The sequence below is a fragment of the Aethalodelphis obliquidens genome, unplaced genomic scaffold (genome assembly GCF_003676395.1).
Source record: "Aethalodelphis obliquidens isolate GAN/ISIS:26980383/991018 unplaced genomic scaffold, ASM367639v1 scaffold63, whole genome shotgun sequence".
Classification (NCBI taxonomy): Eukaryota; Metazoa; Chordata; class Mammalia; order Artiodactyla; family Delphinidae; genus Aethalodelphis; species Aethalodelphis obliquidens.
Window position 1 is genome coordinate 3,044,853 of NW_020838007.1, and position 17,779 is coordinate 3,062,631.

A 17,779-nucleotide genomic window follows, 5' to 3' on the forward strand; every position below is an offset into this window, starting at 1 on the left:
GTGGGACCATGTTGGTTCTGAGCAGCTGCGGGAGGGGTGCAGATGCCAGCACGGGGGCAGAAGCAGCAGCTAATTCTACCCACACCGGACGCTGGGCACCCAGTCAGGACGCTCCAGCAGCGAAGATGGAGTCTCAGACGGCAGGCAGGGCGGTCTCGCAGGTGACCCCAGTTGACCCCAGGCACAGAGCAGGCAGAGGCTGCTCTTAGATCAAAGCCAAATGGTGATTTGAGGGGAAAAGATGGAATCATGATTCTGCATGTAATTGTTTTCACATCAAGGAGAAAGTCCGCTGTACGTAGGGCGCTGGGGGCACGTGTGGTGCCAGATGGAGCCGCTCTCCGTTAGAGTAAACCTCACCGTCCCCATAGCAACTCCCTCCATGCTTCCAAGATGCTTAAAAAGACACACATCACATTGTTTTCCACAGTTTTTCAGAAACTGACTTTTTGTTCCATGGCCTGAAGAAATCAAGTTCACTGGTGATTTTCCTGCTATAAAAAAGATCATTGTAGCAAATACGGAAAAGGTAAAAAGATGGGATTTCAAAATCTCCCTCGGGGCTACAATGGAGACATCCATTTTTAAGGTCCTGGTGCATCTCCCTGCAGCCTGTTTTCCAGAGGAAGGCACGTGTGCCCGCATCAGTCCAACCAGATTCCTAATGGAGGCAGAAAGTGGAGATCGGTACTCGAGACAACCCACCCCTGCTGGTCGGGGCAGGACCGCAGATGTGTCCCCTGGATGTGGGGAGACCCCCACCTCACCATAGGCACAGCTAGTGTGTGGTGACACATCACACGGGCTGAAATCCATCAGCGGAAATGAACCACAGTGTTACTTGCCACTAACTGGAATTTGTCTTATTCAGGATTTTTTCCTTGTTCCACTAAATACTTAGTTTTCACATCCTTGTGGATTTTAAATCCAAGGCAACAAAACACAACTCAAGAAGACGTATCTAACACCAGAATAAAAGCACAGTCAGGTGTCTGGAGGATGAGTCAGGCTCCCAAGTACCTGTCAAGGACTTAGTCTTCTTTGTAAAGATGGAAAAACAACGCACAGATGATAATTTTCTCTACTTTGAACTTTTCCGGATCCCAAGAACAGAAGAAGACAGCTAAGGAGAACCAAGAAAATAATAAAGACACTTTGTCTAAAGGGAAAATCTCTACCTATGATGATCTTAATAAAGTTAACAAGTCTGATGATCTTTTATAGTTTGATTAATTTGCTTGAAACAAATAGATAATATTTCATTCATCTGCAGTTTATCTGGCCAGCGGGTTAAACTGGCGGGGAGGGCGGGTAGGGGAGCGAGATCAGGTCAGGCAAACAATCGCTTCTCTCTCGGGTAGGTCACTTTGGGGGAAAATGGTAAAATAAAAGTTAATGTAGGTGAGGAAACACCTGAGGGGCGAGGGGAGGGGGACAATGTGGATGCTGAGCTGTGCCAGACCCCACTCAACCCCCCAGCCTGCAGCTCTGCTTCAGCCTTTCCGACAGGACCGTGTGTTTGCAGGGAGGCCCGGCCTGACCCCTGACGACTGTGGTGGGACCCCCGGTGCCCACACTGGCCCCCAGGAGTTGCCGTCCTGCCGCGTCCAGCACGCGCTCCCCAGTCCTGCACTCACGGTCCTGGGCACCTCCCCCTGCACAAACAGAGGAAACCAGGACAGCGTATGGGCAGGATGCCCAACAGACACCTGAAGTGAGAGACAGACACACAGCCCCGGCGGGTGGGTTTCAGCAGCAACCACAAGGCCCTGTGGGTGAAGCTGGATGGTGAGGAGCCTCAGGGGATGGCGGCCAGACCCCCGGGCCAGGCGGAGCAGCCGAATCCCAGGTTCCCTGGCCCGGTTCACACGGCCGCTGGGCTGAAAGCAGACTGTGTGGCGGGGAGGCGAGTGGCCAGTCGGGAGGCCCCGCATGAGGCCATGGAAGGGACACACTGAGCTACTAGCGACAGTGACAAGTGACCAGATTTGGGGGAGCCCAGGAGGGCTCCAAGATGTGTCTGTTAATCACTGGGTGGGGAGGGGCAAGTACATGGCTCTAGACACAGGCTTGGAGATCCCCACTGGGCAGTCGGGCATGAGTGTGAAGTCAGAGTCTGGGGCAAGAGCCTCCACATAATACAGAGCCCACTTCAATCCACACAACAGAATTCTAAGCTTTCCAGGCGTGGGTGGGAGGTTCTGGGGTCAGAAAGCTTCCCCACTGACAGATGAGGGGGAGACCGCACTGAGGGCCACTCTGACACCAACCCCAACTCCTGGCCACATCACCAAGCACCCAACCACGTCTTGTCACAAGGCAGTTGTTAATAAAACCACGCCAGAGTCAGTGGCAGAGTCAAAGAAAGGAGGGCTCAGATAAGGGGCACTCGGTCCCCCCGCCGGCTCGCCAGGCTCTGCTCACTGTCCCCGTCACGCCCGCCAACCGCCTGCCCCCTTCTCTCCACAGTCACCACTCCACCCAACAGCAGAGAACATCCAAACAACACAGGAGACAAGCGCCTGGCTCAGCAAGGAGGGGCCATCTTGCCCGCACCATCCTTCAGGGTCGGGCCGTCCCCCGAATGCCCCGTGGGCTGCTGACCCTCTGCAGTAGTTACTGATCCCACAGACTCAGCACCCCAAGGAGGGCGGAAAGCACTTCCTTCCTGCCTAAACCTTTGAGCGACACCTACCCCTCATTAGTGGTTTAGTGGGTGTCCAAGCAGGAGACCCTGCAGCCTCTGCCTCCATCACCAGCTTGGGACACACTTGGACTCGGGGAGAAACATGGCACCTCTGGGGACTGCAGACGAGAGAGCAGAAGACTGCAGAGCAAGCGTGGCTTCCGCCTGGGGTCCAAGAAGGGGACAGGACGCATGGTGCCCATAGAAGAGGAGAACTGAGTGGAGAAGAACTGCCAGAGGCCGAGGCACAGGGGAGGCCGGGCACCGTGAGGGCTGGGGCTGCCTTATGTCACCTGAAAAGGGCCCCAACGCAGCACGAAAACTACTCTGCTAGAAGCGGAGAGACAGAACCGGCAGTAACTTGCATCCACAGCTGAACAGACGGACACCAGGACAGCAGCCACGCCATGTTAGGGAAAAGAAGCCAGGGCTGAAGGACACTGGACACACTGCTGGACGTCGGCTCCACTGCGACCGCCGGGCGACACTCCAGGTTTGCCAGGACCTGCTGTAGTTTAAGTGCCACAAAGGGCCACCAGCACACCTTCCTCTAAGAACAGAGGTGAGAGCGGCTGCCCCACGCACCTCGCCTCACCCCATGTCTTTTTCTGCACAACCACGGGGAAACGACTGCTCAGCACAGCCCTCAAATGGCCTTGTACTTCTGAGTCTGACTAGTGTTTTGCCCTAACCTCTCAAAATCATGCTGCCCAGGTTCCTGCCCATCCAGCAAGCTGCAAAGCCTTGTCCCTTCAAAAAACCACCCGCCGTGCGGCCTGAACGACTGCCAGCCACCTCTTCCCAGGAGGTTTTGCACATTAAGATACACTCTGATTTGAATCCCACATTCAGCAAACAGCCGCATTAGAGATCAATTACACTTCCACATGCGCTTCATTATTTGTTTGTTCCTTAAAGCCAAGGATCATGAAATTAGATGCTGTCTGTGAAGAGCTTTAAAAAGTTAGTGTTTTGCAAATAGAAGCCACTACTGTCACCATATGAAAGTGACAAGCCTGGCCCCCTGGTGTGAGCTGCGTGGAGCATGAACATTTTCGCATTTTGTGAAATGTGAACAAGTACCCAGTACTGGAGAGCTGAGGCCAGGACAGGGCCCCCAGGGCAAACAATCAGGTGTCCCGAGGGACCCATTTCTCTTCACCGACATGGCTGGTTGATTCGGTTTTCAGCAAAGATGGGCAGAAACTGCAAGAGACTCAGTCTGCCAACCTCTCCGCAGCACCACGACTGTCCCCACTGGTGACAGTGACGGCGCCTCGCCGCACACGCCTCCGAGTCCCACCTCTGCTCGTGCTCATCCGCAAGCCCTCTTCCTGCCTCTCCACCCTCCACCACGCAGGTCACGGTCACGGGTCAAGTGCCACTTCTTCCCACCACCTGTGCCCCTCCCCCGAAAGCCCCCTCTACCGCCACATCAGCCCAAACCCACTCCCGCCGCCTGTCCAGATGGGGTCTCACCAGCAAAGCTCCAGCCACAACCCACGTTCTGCTTGGGCAGGACGAGAACCAGCGTTTCTCGGCCTTACAACCCAATGTACTCACTGACATGCTCCACTGAGTAAATCATCTCACCTTCTGGACGGTCAGCTCTCGACAAATCTGTCCTGCCGGCACTGCACATTACCAAATCGCGTCAAAATCCGCCCGGCTCCCACCGCCTGGAGACTCAGGAAAAGGGGCCACACACAGGAGCCAGGGCTGCAAAGTTGGGGGAGGGGCCATGGAGTTTGTGTCGCCAGCCCTTACACACGAACCACCGCATAGGGTTCCCTGCGCCCTCCCGCAGGGGTGCGTTAGAGCCCTAAACACAGGAGCCACATGGTCACTGTGGACCCGCGGTGCCAGCCCTCCCCACCACAGCTGCTCCCTCGCGGCAGGTCCTGAACACGTGGTCCCGCTGCCAACAGTGGCCCCAACTGTTCACACATGTCCTCCTATGAGCAAAGAAGTGTGGGCAGCACACACGGGTCATGCGTACTTGATTATAAACTACACACGTGAGGACGGAAGCAGGGCCCCGCACACACTGTACTGAGGTTTACGCCCTTGTCTGTGCCTTCTAGACCCCAGCGTGCACAGCTCTGAGAGCCCTGGACAGGGGAACCCTCTCCCTGCTGTCCGCCCCGCAAACCGGTCTCTGGCCACCTCTCAGCCCAAAGCCAGCCTCTCCCTGAAGTCTCCTAGGTTGCCCAGAGCGGACCGTGTGCTCGGACATCGCGGGGCCCCGTGGAGCAGAGGAGGAGGGGAGGGAGGGCGCGTGAGGCCGTCAGAGCTCATAGGCCCAGGGGCCTTTGTCCCCCCCTCCCCCAGGTACACAATCTTTCCCGATGAACGAACGGCTCAGATGGTATTTCCCGCTCTTAAACCCAGGGCTTGGCTACAAGTGCCTGTCCTCACTGCTGGCTGCTTCCTGTGCCAGACTACTTGCTCCTTGAGTCCTGCGGGAAGGAGCGGGGTCCCCGCCTCACAGGCTGGGTGGGTGCTTCCCAAATGCTCCTTTGACTGGAGGCAGCCACACTTTACCGAGCTCTCACTGAGGCAGCGCTGGGCCCCTCCCTGCTGGTCTACATGAGCCTTATCTCGTTTGATCCCCTGCAAACCTAAGAGGCAGGAAAATGGCTGTTTTAGGGAAGGGCAAACTGACCTCCCCAAGGTCACAAGCCTTCCAGGGGCTTGGCTGGGCAGGGGGGCTGTGAGCCACAGACAAAAGCCACCCCCTTACAGCAAAACTTTCCTCAAAACCAGGAGGTGATGCGTATGCGCGCTATGAACAACAAATCCCCTTGGGCGGCTCAGGCCCACACTACGGCCCTGATGCTGCTTCTTTGGGTGGCCAAGGGCACAACGGGAGCCGTTCCCTCAGGCACATAAATGTGCCCCAATTCCTAAAATCCATTCTATGAACCACGTTATAACAATAAAAGCGTGAACATTCACACGAAGCACTCAGTACAGAGGTCCATCAAATAACAAAATCTCCAATCCACGGAACAGCCAACTTCTTTTATCAGAAATAAACACTATGTTTTCTCTGGACTAAATTTACTACATAAGTTATATAGTTATGACTGTGTATATATATTTATTATTTTTACATTACTCTTCAGATTAAAAAAAAAGTTAAATCCCAGGACCTACCTCTAGTTTGGAAGTAAAAAATTGTGACTCTTATATTTAAATACCAGTAGGATGAAAGCTAAGTTCTGAAGGGGGCAATATTTATCTTAATAGACAAAGTAATAGAAATATAATAGTTCAACCAAGCCATCCAGCTGTAAACATTACCCAACCTTGAAATCATGCTGCATTATGTCCAGAAAGGCCCTCTGTTCCAACTGGAAGATTCCAGCATTCTATCATCCTGCTGAAGGAGCACACCAGGTTGGATTAAACCCAAGTGTGTGAGCCGCGCACACACACGAGCCAGCAGCAAACAACGCGGAGGGACACAAGGGGTGTCAGCAACCTATTCCATGACATCTATTCCATGACCAACTCCCTGGGAACTCCTCTGCTCGCTCCACCTCCAGGGCTTTGGCCCCGTCTGCCCTGCTAGCCACGTGCAGGGTGTGTTTGCACCTGGAAAGCGTGGTGTGGCTGCCCACATGGCCAGCAGGGGGACCAAGCAGACAAGACAACGGCCAGGGTGCTCCCCACAGGCTGTGCTTGGAGGGCCGGGGTCACTCACCCAAGCACCAGCGCCCACCTGGGCCCCTCGGACCATACTCTCTGCTCACCAGGCCACGCCCGACGGTGCCGGGCGCTCCCAGCATGCACCCCGGGGCGTGGTAAGCACCCACACCTGCCCCAGCACCGACGCACGAAGGTGTGTGTGACCAGAACAAGCTAATTGGGGCTCAATTACCTCAAGATGCAGGTGTCATGTCTTGCTCCCTCCAGCTGTTCCCAACCTTTCAGCCAAAAAGGCTGCCTTTCGAGGAAAACAAAACCAACTTTAGTTAACTGCAACGTACTGAAGATACTGAGATGGTTTTCCTTCTCTGGAGCTTCCAGAGCAGCCAGTGTGGGCGCCAACACCCTCAGGCTGGAAACAGAAGTCTGCGAAAGCATAGAGGGGACCAAGGGAGAGGCTCCCAGCAGAGGGCATCCAGGCCAGGTGTCTCCCGTCAGCCATCGAGTGAAACAGTAAGAAAATGAATTTTATGTTGGTATCCTTGGGCAAAAGGCCAGGGAAGAGTTTGATCTCAAAAAGCGATCGCTGAGAAGGGAGAGGAAGGACTGAGGGAAGTGTCACACAGCTCCTCAAGCAGCTGCTGCCGAGCCACCCCTCCCCCACCTCATCCCTCCACCCGGGGCCCACGTTACCCAGCCGGTTAGGGTGAGGATGTTGGGGAAAGACCAAGCATAGTCTTTGGCCATAAAATCCCGTAATTTTATTTTAAAATGTATTATTAGACTGTTTCGTGCCCTTAACCTACCTGAGCAGGTTTAATTCCAATTTAAAATAGCACAAAGTTCTTGAGTACATTTAATTCGAATTTAAAACAGCACAAAGGTCTTATCTCCATGCTGGAAGCATCCACTAAAATCACTGCATCTGCCCACAGCAAAGCTCTAGCAACAGCAAAACTCTCTTCACCTGTGTATCCCCAGATGCCACGCCCTGATTTTCACAACAGAAGAATGGGAAGAAAAATTTAAACATACCATTTCATTGCCAAACTTGAAAAGATTTTTTTCATAACAATATTCAGCACTGGCAAGACTACAGTCACCCCCGTGTCCGTGTGCAGTGTCCCAGCCTTTCTGAGAAGCAACTGGTAATACTTCTGGAGGAGCCTCTAAAAGTTATACCCACCACCTCCTCCTTGAGGAAGCTATCCAAAGGACGTAATCAGAATGTCCAGTGCAGAATTATTTATAATAGGGAAAACTGCTAACAGCCTCAGCGTCCCAAAACGGGCTTAGAAAAAAAAAAAACAATATAACCACAGAGTAGAATTTAATAGTCATCAGCAGTGGTATTTTTGGAGAATATTTAAATTACATGAAAATATGTTCAGGATGGAACGTTAAGTTTATAAAAAGTATACAAGTTTGATGCATGATTTTATAATTAAGTCTGGAAAGAATCTACAAAACTGTAAATAGAGGTCATCTCTAAAGGTAGTGGAATTATAGGTAATTGTAGTCATTTTTATTTTCTTCTTGTTTCTTTTTTTTTTTCCTCTTCGTTTCATAGTTTCCTAATTATCTTCAATAAGTATATAATCAGGAAAAAAAAGGATTTCAGAGACTAGATCCATGACACTGGTTTCAGCCAGGCCTGAAAGAATCTCTGGAATAAAGTCAGGTTCAAATAGAGGGTGGAACCCGGTCTAGGGCCAACCCGGGCCCCTATATGCCTGACAGGGGGACCAGACAGGAACTCTCCCAGGCCAGTGCAGCCCCCAACGCAAAAGAGCACCCGTCCAACCCCACCCCAGGGACCAAATTAGACAGAGGCCCACCAGGCCCCACAGTGTGTGGCCACCACAATCCCCTCAGAGGGGACGGCATCACGCAGCCACTCAGGGGTGTGAAGAGGCCAGGTCCCACCTGCTGCCGTGGGAAGGTTTGCAAAGGGCTGGGGAGCCGTCTTGCAGGACCCTGGACATCCGCACCTCCTGGGGCCTCACTTCAGGCCCCATAACCTCAAACACTTAGGTCTGTCTGGGATGAACACAAGAACTGCACGCAGATACATGTGGTTGATTAATCCACGCCCCCTCGGAGTGAGACAGAGAATCTGAGAGATGTATCATCTTTTCATTTCACCCCACTTTCAGGGACTTGCTGGATCCTGCTGAGCCGGGAGGGCCTGGGCTACCTCAGTCCAGCCCCGCAGGCCTCGGGTACCCCTCAGAAGACAGGACCGACATCCGACAAACCTCACCCAGAGAAGACCAGCGGAGGTGGTTCCACAGAGCCCAGGACCACAGGCATCAACTCTCTGGCTGATTCCTCCTGGGATGACGAGGTTCAACGTGGACAAAACAGAGCCACCAATGGCCCAGTTCTTGAAACCAAGGCTGTGAGCACAGGCAGGACAGGCACAGGAGCAGGGTTTAGAAATGGGGGTGGGGCCGGGAGGTGGGGTGTAAATCAGAGCCATGGACAAAGGTAGGAAAGAAGGAGGAGCCCTGGGCCCTGCTTGGGACGAGGAGAGACTTGGTCTCCCTCCGCCCGCCGTGAGTGGTCCCTGAGGAAGGGCCAGCCCCAGGGTCACAGCCCAGGCCCCAGCGTGACGTGGCCACCTCCACCTTTGCTCACGAGACAGCGATTCTTCACTCCGGCATTTCAGGCTTCTTGCTGCCTGTGTGCCAATGGCATGGTGGCGGTGCCCACGTCCCAGGGCTGCTGGGGGGCTTCAATCAACTAATATAACGCTAAGGACAGCCTGGCACAGGGGCGGTGCTGCTGTCGCTCTGACCACTGCCCGGGGGAGCCCTCCCGAGCATGGCCTGGCCTTCCGCCTTTGGAACAGTGGGATTTCACTCTCGAAATTCCCTCCCAACTCTGTGCAGAGGCTGCTGGTCCCAGGGCCATGGACCGGCCACCAGAGGCCCAGTCCACTTCTGGGGAACCAAGGAGGCAGCACTGGGAGCCTGCAATCCACAACCCCAGGGATGGGGGGGCACCTTGCCACACCCCACAATATGGCTGGATAGCAGGGTGGGGGGGTAGGATGGGATGGGGCCTTTTTGCAAATTGGACAGAGCAGGCTTACTTCTTTTTTGTTTGTTTGCATTACGCGGGCCTCTCACTGTCGTGGCCTCTCCCGTCGCGGAGCACAGGCTCCGGACGCGCAGGCTCCGTACGCGCAGGCTCAGTGGCCATGGCTCACGGACCCAGCCGCTCTGCGGCATGTGGGATCTTCCCAGACCGGGGCACGAGCCCGCGTCCCCTGCATCGGCAGGCGGACTTCTCAACCACTGCGCCAGCAGGTAAGCCCCCAGGCTTACTTTAAAGAGAAATTCTAGGTCCATTTAGGGACCATGTCGCTCACACCCACCCAATTCCTAGCCAGTCCAGGCTCTGAATCCTGTCTGCACAGAGAAGATCCTGCGAGTCATTTGGCCAGGGCCCAACTTAGGAGGTGGCTTTGTAATACAAGCAGTGTGTCCGCCAGCAACTAGAGCAAGACCATTAAGTTCATTACACCTGTCACTCTGCCAGCTGACTATCCACACGCCAGGGATGAAAGTACACTGTGCCCAAGGAGTGTCACCCAGCCCCCTCCCAGGCAGCTCACACACTTATGTCAGACAATTTGTTCTCAATGCCTGCACCTGCAGAAAGAACAGCAGCCAAAGTTTAGTTTCATCGGAAGCTGGACCCTGGATGGAAGACGAGGTGCCATGTCCCCTGATGCAGAGGAGGGGAGACATGGGGGTAAGGGGCCATCGAGAGGCAGGGCCACCAGGCCGGGAAAAATACAGAGCTGCTCCCTGGATTCTGCCGCCTGCAGCCCTGGCGAAAATAAAAGCAAGAGACACACCCTTTTCGCTTCCAAAGCAAGTCACAGAATTCCAGGCAGCGCTCAGAGACCTTCCACACACCCACGTACTGCACATCCTGCATGCTCCTGGGTGCCCAAGGCCCTGCCCACCGCTCACAGCGGTAATTTATTTATCCCCGTCATGTAACGTTAGCAATCTGTCTGAAGCTTGGCAAGCACCAACTTGCACTGTCATATAAACTGTCTGACAAACTTAAAGTTTCATAAGTGCTTCTTTTTTCCAGCAGACAATAAAGCATCATAAGAAAAAAAGTTATCTCCTTTTCTGTTCCTTTTCTCTCTTCCTCTTCCAAAATAAAGGCGGGTGGGGGCAGGGCTGGGGGAGAAAGAATGGGAAAAAAAGAAAGCCAACCACAAAAGAACTCATGCAAACAGAAATGATCCCTCAGCAGGATTCTAAACCTTGAAAGTCTCAACACTTTTCCAATGCCAAGGAAATGAGTAAATGAGTGGGGGAGGGGTGGCACCCGTGTCTGTTGGTCTTGAGGGGGTGCAGAGCAAAATCTGCAAAACAAAAGTACGGTCATTAAAAATTAATAAAGGGTGTGGACAGCAGCCTCCACCCGCTTCTGCTCGTGGGGATTTGAGCCAGACACTCTGCGTCCTCATTAAGTGGTGTCTGGCAGGCTGCCGGGGTTTTAGTGGGTTCTGGGAATGCCAATATATTAACCAGAGGACTCTTTGCAAACCCTTTAGAGTTTTTATTCTAGAAAAGTCAACCATTTGGCACAGAGCAGCCTTATTTTTGTCCGGGAAAGCGCTCTGCTGCCAATCAAGGGAGAAATTATAGCTATGTTCTTCGTAATTTCCAAGACCTATCTGGAAAACAAGCCTGGTGGAAAGAAAAGTCCTTACAAAAACAGCTTAAAAGGCCAAAGTACCATTTTTAGTGGAAATTCAAAGAAAAGCAATCCATACTCAAATCACATGGATAGGAGACAACACAAACATTATTTTCAAGTCCTCCTATGATAGAGAGAAAAACAGTATTAATGGGAAATACGAACCCAATATTTCTACAGCAATTAATAGTACAGGTGCTCACCTGTGTCCCCTAGCTGCCTAAAAATAAAGCTAATAACGCCACCAAAAAATCTCCCTAATACATGGCAGGTCTTGTGGCCTAAATTTTCAGATGGAGTCAGAAGCTATACATTGCTATTTAAAAACTGAAGATTCACTTTCCATCACACCCATGGTATAGGTCACGGTGTAACTCTAAGCTAACAAATCCCATGTAGGCAGAAAGTCACTTTGACATGAGAAAATACTGGCTTCCAGGAGAGTGTTCTGTGACCTAAAAAAGGAGGGGGTGGAAGCAGGGAGAGAGGGCACTGGGGACCCCGTAGCATTCCACACCGTTTACATTGAATAGCCACAAATCTATATGAAGTACGTCAAACGTTTCTAAAAATTTTCCAGGTTAACATGGAATGATCTTTTCATTTCTTTCTTCCTTCTCTATTAACTCTCACCCAAAAGAACAGACACATCACAGAGACGCCATAAGCCCAGACACAGAAGAAAGATAGGAATAAACTTGCAAAGGGCCGCCAGGAAGATCTGAACAGTCACAGTTGCCAGTGTCCCTGCCCTGAGCGCTGAGTGGTTGGTTTTACGTGATGACAAAAAGCCATGACCTCCTGCCCAGACCATGGGGGTGACTGCACAGGGATCTGGACAAGCTTAGGGGTTTCTGCTGGACCACAGGCCAGGAACCGCACCCAGGGCACTAAGTCACCGTCACCTCCCTATGCTCCTGTCAGGCTGGGAGGCAACCCTCCAACAGCCCTGAGGAAAAGCCAAGCACGTCCCAGGAGATGCAGGCCGCTATGCCAGGCTGCTAAGTCAACCCACACTGCAGCCCAGGCCCAAACTGTAAACACCTCTGCAGGCGGGCGGGTCCTGCTCCCAGCACCAGGCAAGAAAACTATTCTTAGAGCACTGTCAGCATTGGGGGGGTGGGAATAAATATTTGTCTATATACTCTGGCAAGTGGGGGCAGGAGACTTTGACTCAAACAATACGCCAACAAATGGGCACAAAATCCCTTAATAAGCAGCTGGCACTGGCTGGGTTCCTCTGCAGGACTGTGGTCATGCAAAGGGCCCCAGAGAGGATTCTAGAGACAGCCCTAATACCTGCTGGGAAAAGCCTTCTCCATCGTAAATACAAGCCTCCACAAACTAGAACCACAGCAAAGACTCTTTCGAGGGTAACAGCAGAATGTTAAGAAATTAGAGGGGGCTTTTAAAATAAGGGAGGAAGGCAGCTACAAGCCCATTGCAGCAAATCCCTTACTGGCACTTACAGTCTCAGCCCTAATTCCTAACAGTGTGCTCAATGTCAATAGCAAAGTGAAGCTCTTAAAAGAATTAAGCTCTCAAAGATAATGAGGAATATACCCCCATGTTTTAAAAAGCACTTCTTTGCAAGAGCCATCAAAGAGCATCCAAGGATAGGAAACCAACTATTATAATTCAATACATGTACATGGATAATAATCAGATCTACTCCTTTGTACAATGACTCAAATTTGACATGACCCTTCACTGAACATAAAGAACATGTTCAAGAGAACAGTGCAGAGTACAAGGGCAAATGTACAGGTGACAGTAGAAGCAATATAAGTCCTGGTAAGACTGAACACTCCTATGCAAATGCAGACCTGACTGGATGCAATGGCAGTTTCTCAGTGCAGATCCTCCAGAACCTGTCCTGTAACTCACACTGTCCTGCAGCTTCAGGGGAGACAGACTAGGAGAACACCCTCTTAGCTAGCCAAACAGGCGGAAGGACCATTTTAAAAGGAATCTTCCTGGTCTAGCCCCCAGGGCTGCACCAACCTCCATGCCAGCCACAGGACCACGTATTTCCAAGAGCCAGGGTGGCTCACCATCGCCACCCACCTCCACTGCGAGAAGCCTACTAACAGCAGCTCTGGAATCAACACGGTGCAGCTTACCTCACCTCATCCCACAACACCTACACACAGTAGGTCATCCAAAAATATTACCACCATCATAACTAACATTTAGAAAGCAGCACTGAACTACAAGCGAAGGGTCCAGGAATGCGAAGTTGCCAAAAAAAAATTAGAAAGGAGAAGGAGAAGGGAGTAGATGGAACACAGAGAAAGAGAAAAGAAGCAAATCAGGATTATCCAATTTTAGTTAATTAAAAGAGTCTCTGGGGAAAACAAAAATTACGCTAGTTTATGTGTCCACCAGCACTCAGTAATCACTCCTGCGTCTGGGTCCCAGCTCGCTACGAGTTTCCCGCTGTGCCAACCCGCGCGCGCTCACCCGGGAAGCGGCCCGACCTACCCGCCTTCTCCAGGTGCCACCCACCCCGCCGCGGTCCCCGTCGTCCTCCAGAAACCTCCGCCTAATCGGAAGCCTCCTCCTTTACCAGTTTAAAAAAAAAAAAAGTTTAAAACCAAGGATTTGCCCTCGGGGCCAGCGCGGCGAGCTGCCCAGCACCGAGCCCAGGTCTCGGGCGACGCACTTACGGGGCGCGCCTAGCCCCCGGGGGGCCGGCGGGGGTCCCGGGAGGCGTCCTCTGCGCTGCGCCCCGCAGACCGCACAACAAAGGCAGGGCGGCTGGGCTGGGTGCTCGTCGCTTCCTGTTTATTCCGCCGTGAGGGTCACAGAAATTCTGCCCACGCCCGCTTCCTGCGGGCTCGGGGCTCAGCCTGAGGGCCAGCGGCGCCGGGACAAGCTGCTTCCCAGCCGCTGCTGGAGCCCCTGCGGCCCGCGCCCTGCTCAGCGCGCGGGGTGCCCGGGACGCGGAGTGCCCGGGACGCGGGGTCCAGGGTCCCGCCGCTCTGCGCCTCCCTCCCCGCAAACTCTGGCAATGCCCGCACAACCTGCCCGCAGACGCCGTCCCCCGCCGCGGTGGCGCACAACCGTGCGGGGCACCGGGAAGCAGACTGTGCGGTGGGGACCGCCCTCCTGCGCCCGCCCCCGGGAGCGCCCCGGGCGCCGCCGTGCCCACCGCTACGCCGCCGGGACTCGCGGGGGTGGGGGGCGGCCCGCCGACGGCTTGGCTCGCGGACGTCCAGTTCCGGCGCCCAGTCCTGCCGCTCGCGCCCCCGGTCCGCGCGGCACCGAACTTGGCCGGACGCCGGAGCTCTGGGTCGGCACTCACCTGCGGCCGCGGCTCTGTAGTGAGGCTGCCGGCGCGCGGGGCGCGGGGGGGCTGCTTTAAGGGCCGGGATCGGCCCCGGCTCCCCGCGTTCCCCGCCCCCTTCCACGCTCCCCGGACGCTCAGCCGGCCTGGCGGCGGCAGCTCCTCCCCGGTTCGCAGGAGATTCCCGGCCCGGCCGGCCGGCCGGCCCGCTGCGCCGAGCAGGGAAGCGGGAGACGGTGCCGCGGGTGCCGCCTCCGCCTCCGCGCCGTCTGCCTCGCTGTCCGCCGGCCTCTCCGCTCTCCCCATCCCCCTCCAAGCTGGACCGGCGGCGGCCGGGCGGGGGCGGGGTGGGCTGGCCGGACCCCGCGCGGGCCGCGCTGACCTCCGCGGGCCGCGGGCACCGAGCTGGGCGAGCGGGCGCCCGGGCCGCGGGACCCCCGGCTGCGCACGCGGCTCGGCTCGGCCTCGCTGGGCGTGCGCCCACCGTCGGCCGGACGGGGAACTCCATCCCGGAGCCGGGAGACGACGGCGGCGGGGGGTGGGGGGGGGGTTGCGCCGCGGGCAGCCGGCCTTCTGGCACTAGCTGAGATGCACAGTAGGGCTGCAGGGCCTTTAGTGGGACGGATGAATCCTTCTATCCCCACCTAGTCAGCCCCTTCCCAGATGGGGAGTTCAGGTGGATTCTTACCACTGCGACCCTTTCTCCTTGGAGGACCTACATCTCTCCTAGGAAGGCCTTTGGGACTTAAACTCCACTTGAGTGCGGACAGTATACATGTTGTCTTCCAGAAGTACTAGCATTCACACTGGCCAACCTGACTGTGTTTGATAGGGGTTTGGTTACTGCCACAGCATACGGGCATTTTAACCCAGCTTTATTACAGCCACCAAAATTAGACAAATTAATTGCCAAAATTAACTCCCCAGCAGACATATCAAAATATACCAGTCTGGGGTTTCAGGCCTGGTATAACAGAAGGGCAGCTAATTAAAGCAGCTAATTTTCAATGTCTCCACCTCCCCGCCAAAAGTTGACCAGCTCATGCTTCCATAATATCAGAAAAAAGAATCTTTTGAAATCTACATTAACTTATCAGTAACATTTTAGTTAGTGAAATGTTAGCTTAATTCAACTTCCTTTAAACAGTCCTCAGCTGTCCTCAGCTATGATGGTAACTGCTGTGTAGGATTTGATCAGTGCTCATAGGTGATACAATATTAACTACCATTTATTGTGCCAGGCCCTGTGCTAGGAATTTTACGGAGATTATCTAATTCAATCCTCAGGACAACTGTGGCAGCTAGTCTTCCCCATTACACAGATGAGAAAGTTGAGGCTGTGAAAGATTAACTTGTCTCCAGACCACAAAATCCCGAACTGGCTATGCACAGTGCGGGAGCTGAACCATACTGCCACCTACAGCCGCGCTGACATCCCTCCTGCTCAGCTCAGCCCAGCTCCCAGGGAGTCCCAGGCCCCAGGCAAATGAGGAGTGTCTACAGCAGTGGGACAGCTTTGAATCTGGCCTCCACGGAAAACTTCTTTAAATGAGAAGTGAGCTAATCAGTGCTTAATACAGGTAATCTGAATCTTGACAAGCATCTACTTGCTAGCCTATATTTAATGTGCCAACTAACAGCAGCTATGGGGTTGGAGAAACTGTTTTCTTGCCCTCTTGAGGTCAACAGAGAAATGGCGTTTTCCTTCTAAACCTGAAACTGCCCATGGACAGTGGAGAAAATGTTTTTTCCAAGAACAGGAAACAATTTGTTCTTCTATTTCACTTGGGCATCATTTCCTTGCGTACGATTTAACCCTCTTAAATTGAGACCCGAATTTTACATCTTAGCCTCAGCTTTACCATTTATGATGAATCTTAATTCATTCTGCATTCCCATTTCTTGCTGTCTTCCCTAATTTATAACTAGAAAGTGCAGGTCTCTGTTTCTATTTCTGGAAAACAGCTATGGGAGGAACGCTGTCCTCATATTTGTTCTGCATTTCAGCTGCCCCCTCCCACAGCCCTGCACACACACACACACTCGCCACAGCAGTGGCAGAGCCAGAGGCGTCTGGATGCACGTTTGCTCTCTGTAAAATCCGCCAGCTCACCTGACCGTTAGTAACCTCTTGTGTTCATGCCAAGGGCCCAGGCAGAGGCCAGGAGAGCAGCACTTGCTTCTGCTCCGAAGAGTGGAGCACATGTGTCCGTGGCGGCCAGAACTGCACCTGCTGCTTAGGAAGGGCCCCAGAGAGATCGGGGAAATGAATGGAGCCTCGTATTGTGATGGACAAGAAATAATATTGAGGTAAAATATCACTAAACTGGGTGGAAATCAACTGAAAATGGTTTCAAGGAGTGGGATGTGAGAAACATTCTTTCTCAGTATAAATCCACTGCAGTTTACCTGGTGTCCATTAAATCCTGACTGTACTTAGTCTACAGAAGAAGGTCAGTCATCCAAGGAGACAAAAATACAAGGGTAACCATGAGCAAATGTTGAAAAAAGATTCTGAGGGCCCCAACCAACCGCAAGATAAATGTGAATCGGAGAATATAATTCGGTTATTTGGATCTCATGTATAACATTTGGATGGGACTCAAGCTATCCAAAAAAGATCCACCCTACTCGCTGTACCTTTTAAATTAATAAGAAATGGAGAAGGAGTGAGAGATGCTTGCATTGAGGGTAATTCTGCTGGGGAAGGGAAACCCCATCCAGATAAATACACGGGACGGGACACGGATGAGCTCAGCTCCAGGAGGGAGGCCTCTGTCCCGTGTGTCTCAGCCGTGTCACGGGCACATTTTGTTGTGCTGTCTGCACCATCAAACTGTCTCAGTGTCCAATCTGTAAACTGTAGATAACAATTCCCTCCTCACCTGATCTGCTGTGAGGTTGGCCATGTCCGCATCTCCATGCAAATACCCGCTCTGGGATCTGGCTGCCCCCACTGCTCCAGAACCCACAAACCTCACTCCCCCCTCTATGAGTGTAGATTTTAAATCACCAAAGACAGAAAGGAAAATATTTTGCAGGCGACTTCTGCTTTCAGCCTTGCTGCAATACTCTCCTTGGGCCAAACAAAAAACATCTGTTCTCTCTCTTCGAAGGGGAGCGGGTATAGGAAAAGGAAGAATACGGCAAGTAAAAGATGTAAACAATCACCTCAAAGACTGTCCATCCAGATGCACTTAGGTGTGGCTGCTACGCATCAGTTATCAAAAATGATGGAACAACTCCTGAGCGATGAACGTTATTTTCAAACCACCTGCAGATAGTAAAGTGTAGTGAAGTTTCCTTGGTCTGTTAAAGCCACAACAGTTCACAGCTTCTGCCTCCTCTGGTGCCGTGGTGACCCCCGTCCACTTCCCCCATGTCCAGCAGAGCCCCTCAGGGCTGGCTGGTCCCTTGCT

At 53.1% G+C, this 17,779-nt stretch overlaps 1 protein-coding gene across 1 annotated transcript in view; it reads right to left on the reverse strand.

The window, feature by feature from the left end:
* Positions 1 to 14,806, reverse strand: part of LDLRAD4 (low density lipoprotein receptor class A domain containing 4) — a 311,621-nt gene extending 296,815 nt beyond the window's left edge. Inside the window, 1 exon segment of the mRNA XM_027088398.1 lies at positions 14,379 to 14,806. The gene's annotated coding sequence lies outside the window, so the exon portion shown is untranslated.
* Positions 14,807 to 17,779: the final 2,973 nt, after the last annotated feature.